The sequence below is a fragment of the Dermacentor silvarum genome, chromosome 6 (genome assembly GCF_013339745.2).
Source record: "Dermacentor silvarum isolate Dsil-2018 chromosome 6, BIME_Dsil_1.4, whole genome shotgun sequence".
NCBI classification, from domain to species: domain Eukaryota; kingdom Metazoa; phylum Arthropoda; class Arachnida; order Ixodida; family Ixodidae; genus Dermacentor; species Dermacentor silvarum.
In genome coordinates, this window is record NC_051159.1 from 45,112,511 (window position 1) to 45,117,283 (window position 4,773).

Below are 4,773 nucleotides of genomic sequence, written 5' to 3' on the forward strand. Positions count from 1 at the left end.
TACCGCTCTAGTGGAAGCCGCTGTGATCAGCAATAATGTCTTGCCAGTGATACTGGGTGAAGATTGGTTTCGTGCCAGCAATACAGGACTTGTATTCGAGCCTCCAAATTCAGCCTCCATCATCTGGCCTCTGGTACAGTCATACAGGCGCACCAGAAGCTGTATCCACGTGCCTCATGCACAGTAATTCTTCGGCAGTCTTTCCTAGCTCAAAGTACTGAAGTGCCATGTTCAGACGGTCTCCTGGAAGCACCTCTGCCAGGAATGGACCCCTTTGGAAGCCTTTGTGCAAAAGCCTGCCAGAACAAGCCACTGTTGCTCCAGAAGGTACAGTAGCCATAACAATTCATCCTGATCGTCCTCCCGCTTTTGCGGCAAAGGACTTATCAGGGATGCAGCAAGTAGCTCTGGCTACGGCCCTTTCAGATCGTCATCTCACTTTTGCTCGTGACGAGGATGACATGGGCCATTTCAAAGGTGTGGAACATTGCATAAACTTAGTGCCCGATGCCGTGCCGTACAGCCAAAGTCCATGTCGACTTGCATCTCTTTTTGCATTGCTAGTGCTGTACTTTTTCTTTTTCTTCTCCAGTTGTGTGAGCAGCAACGGCTCATTATTATCTGTCCTCCGCAAGGCCTCCCCAGAAAATCAGTCATGCATAACTAAGTTAGAGGAAGCAGCATTCGCTGTACACACTACACTCAATACAAGCACTGGCTTCAGTCCATTTGAGCTATTCTATGGGTACATCCCAAGGCTACCAGCGGAACGCTACCGGCCAGTGAGCAACTCCTCGCTCACACATCGTCTTCTGGATGTCCAAGCGCATTGTACTGAAGCCATGGCCAACTGCGAAGAAGCTCAAGATCGCAGGAAGAACATCTATGACAGAACGCATCGTCCGCGTACATTCAGTGTTGGTGATTTTGTGTGGATCCGTCGCCAACAACCTGTGCTTCAAGGGCTTGAGAAACGGTCCCCTCGCTTCAGAGGCATCTACCGCCTAGTAGAACATCTTATGCCTACCACATTTAGGGCCATCCAGGTTTCAAGTCCGTCCACCAGGCACCCTGCTCAGCCAAGAACAGTGCACGTTTCACAACTGAAACGTTATGTGCCGCCACTGCCTGTGAAATGCTTGGAAGACAAAGCGTCAAATTTGTCTTCGTCCTCTGAGCAAGATTCGCCTTCGTGCCCTCAGCAGTGCGAACCGCCCAGCCTGCAGCAATCAACCGGCAGTGTGTCACGTAGCTCAGAAACAGCATCTGCTTTGCCGCTGAACGATCAGCACCCAGTCAGAGAGCGCAGACTGCCCACCCATCTTCAGGACTAAGAAGTGAACTTTTGAAAGTGCTGTGCTTGTGCCTGTTGCAATTTCTTTATAGAGTTTGTCTTTGCCTGATTTTGACTTTAATCCATGTAGAACATTTATTGCCCTGCCTCGTCAGTTGCTATTTGCCTGTCATATGCCTCTGTTTTCCTGCCTCACCTATTGATGCCTAGTATTGCCATACATTGCCTGTTGTCCATGTCTAGCGTTTTCTCCCCTTTGCCTAGCCTTAGTTGACACTTGTAATCAAAGAGGACTTTGATCATAAAAGTGGGGCCGGATGTGAGGTACCTCAGAGACTCCCACGTCCACTTCACCAGCCGCCCAACAGATGGCAGCACCTGTCGCGTTCTCTCCTGCTTTCCCGCCTTTAGCTTGGACAGGAGAGCTGAGTGAGTGTCTGCCCCGCTGCCATGTAGGACTGTTGTCTTGAGTCGCGCTCTCGCGCGCTAGCCCTTGCATTGTTCCATATGCCTTACCAACTTTAGTAAAGACGTCGACCTGCGTCGACGTTACTGCCTTCATGTCAAGCCTCAAGCATCTCGCCCCAGCCTCGCCCTCACAATATATATATATATATATATATATATATATATATATATATATATTGGCGCAACGTCAAATACAGAGGTCGCACAGCCCTGGTCATGAGGAAATAGTGAGTGAGTGAAATAACTTTTATTACAGGTCCGGCGAGGACGCAAACTCGTCGCGCACCCGGCTTGTCCCACGTCGGGACCGGCAGGTCTAGCCCATTGGCCCGGTCGCGGGCACGCCGGACAGCCAGGATTTGCTTGTCTAGAGCGGGGCTATGCAGAAGCGAGTCCCACTCATCCTTGCTGAACTTGGGGTATCTCGACCCGCACTCCCAGAGCATGTGTGCTAGAGTGGAGGTCTGCCCGCAGGATGGGCAGGCGTGGAACAGCAGAAGGTCGCCTTTTTAATAACACGCGCTACTGTGACTTCTTCTTCTTCGCCGCGCCTTGATAGAAACGCGCATGCCTGCTCGCATATTATGACCGCATCACAGGTCGCTTCTACTGGCCCGGCTTGCCCGCCAGTTTAGCGAGGTATGTCGCTTCCTGCGCCCTTTGTCAGCGTTGAAAGTTCCGCATACATCAGCCCCAAGCGGACAATTGCCACCGGTTCTGTGTCCGTCGCAACCATTCGAAGTCGTTAGCATTTGCCTTTATGGTCCTCTTCCTGAGACTCTCAGCGGTAAACGATGGATTGTGACAGCCGTTGGCGACTTGACACGCTACGCCGAAACAACTTGTGTCAGTTCTGCCTCAGCTTTTGAAATTGCTGCATTCATACTTCAAGCCTTAGTACTGCGTCACAGCTCTCCTTGCGTCATCCTGAGTGAACGTGGAAAAGCCTTCCTCTCGCAACTCGTAGACGAAGTACTCAGAGTCTCCGGAACCACCCACAAGACTACTTCCAGTTACCATCCGCAAACCAACGGCCTAACAGATCGATTTCATCGCGCGCTATCAGACATGATAGCCATGTACATCTAACCAGATCACAGAAACTATATATATAGGGCGCAATTTTGACATTCGTGACTTTTGCGTATAATACCGCCGTACAACGCACTACCGGTTACTCGCCATTCTACCTTGTCTATGGTAGTTCGCCCTCTTCCTGTCTTGACGTCTCTTTCTTCGCGCGGACTGTCAATCGATGTTCATCGTCCTGGGAAGAATATGTGTCCCGCATTCTGCGTTGTCGCCAGCTCAGCACCGAAACACGGCAACAGGACCGCAAGCAACATTACGACGCCTCTCATCGCGTCGTGTGCTTCCGCCCTGGCGAGGAAGTGCTGCTCTGGACACCAGTTCGTACTCCTGGCTTGTGTGGCAAGTTTCAGCCTCGGTTCATCGGTCCCTACAAAGTCTGGGGGAAGACCTGTCCGGTGAACTATCGAGTGGCACCTCTTAGCCGCTGCCGCGCTGCTGAGGGTTTCCACGTTTCCCATATGAAGCCTTTCACGAGGCGTTCTCCGTCCCCTTGAATTGCGGCCAGGATGGCCGCTTTCGCGCGGGGTAAATTAGTGTGGGCATTTAAGAAGCTATTAAGTTGCATCAGTACATGATCATCATCACGTTGGGGTCGCATGGGGTTGAGTGAGTGAGTGAGTGAGTGAAATAACTTTTATGAGATGTCCGGCGAGTACGCGAACTCGTCGCGCACCCGGCTAGTCCCACGTCGGGACCGGCAGGTCTAGCCCGGTCGCGGGCACCATCATCGCTTGTGGGGCTTTCGCTTGGGTAAGCTGTGCTTTGGGCGTGGTCGGTTCGCCCCATCTCCGACGCGTAATAAACGTCGTGATAAGTGCTTCATCACAAGATATATATATATATATATATATATATATATATATATATAATCGCCTTGAATTTGTGGTCACGACCTAGTAGCAAACGTGAAAGCCGGCGTACAGCATGGATAAAAGCACTTGCCAATGTTCCAAAACTGGAACATACAAAACCTGATTTTTCATTTTCTTCCCCATCTATCGCAGTTTTTTCTTTTTGTTTTCACATACTCATTGATGCATGTAGACAACATAGCAATTTAAATTTTTATTATCAACCTATTTAGAAGCTTTGGATAAATGCTCACAAACAGGCATATTTTGCATTCCTTCAGGCCCATACGTTTGTTGAATTATTTCGCAGGAAAAAAGTAATGTTCAATGAGCAAAGCAGAACTAAAATATCGGCATATGGTTAGGTATTACTGGGCCAAAAAATAAATAATAAGAAGGACACTCTAGTTTTCAGTTTTTAGAGTTTTATGCGAATGTTCCACTTTTGGAACATTGGCGTCTTACGGTGTCAAAGCAGCGTAGACTCGCGCGTGCATTTCGACTTATTTTTCTTCTTTTTCGTTCGCTTGCTTTTGAGCGGATATCACTCAGTTCGATCTGAGGACTCGTATTGGAGCACCGCAGAATACGTTTGTATGCCTTTAGTTGCGACAGTGATTGCCCGTTATAGGTTCCGGCAGCTGAAAAGGTTTTTTTTTTTTTTCATGTAGTGGGCAACACTCAGTTGAGAGCAGGCGAGAAGATGGGCAAGATTCAGCCGTTTTACGACGAAATCTTCAAATGTTTCCGCCAGTTTGGAGTGTTCCACGAAAGCCTCAGCATCGACGAGTCAATGGTACCCTATTATGGCCCCCACTCGTGCAAAATGTTCATTCGCGCTAAACCTATTCTATTTGGGTATAAGATATGGATGATGTGCTCTTCGAAGGATACCCCTATGCAATGGAAATATATTGCGGGAGAAACGAGAAGGACGAGAAGGCACCTCTCGGGCTGAGGGTTGTTAGCAATATGGCATCTGTCCTGCCCGCCCTTGAACAGCACGAAGTCTACTTTGATAACTTTTTCACTTCGCACAGTCTCCTGACGAAACTGGCTGACCAGGGG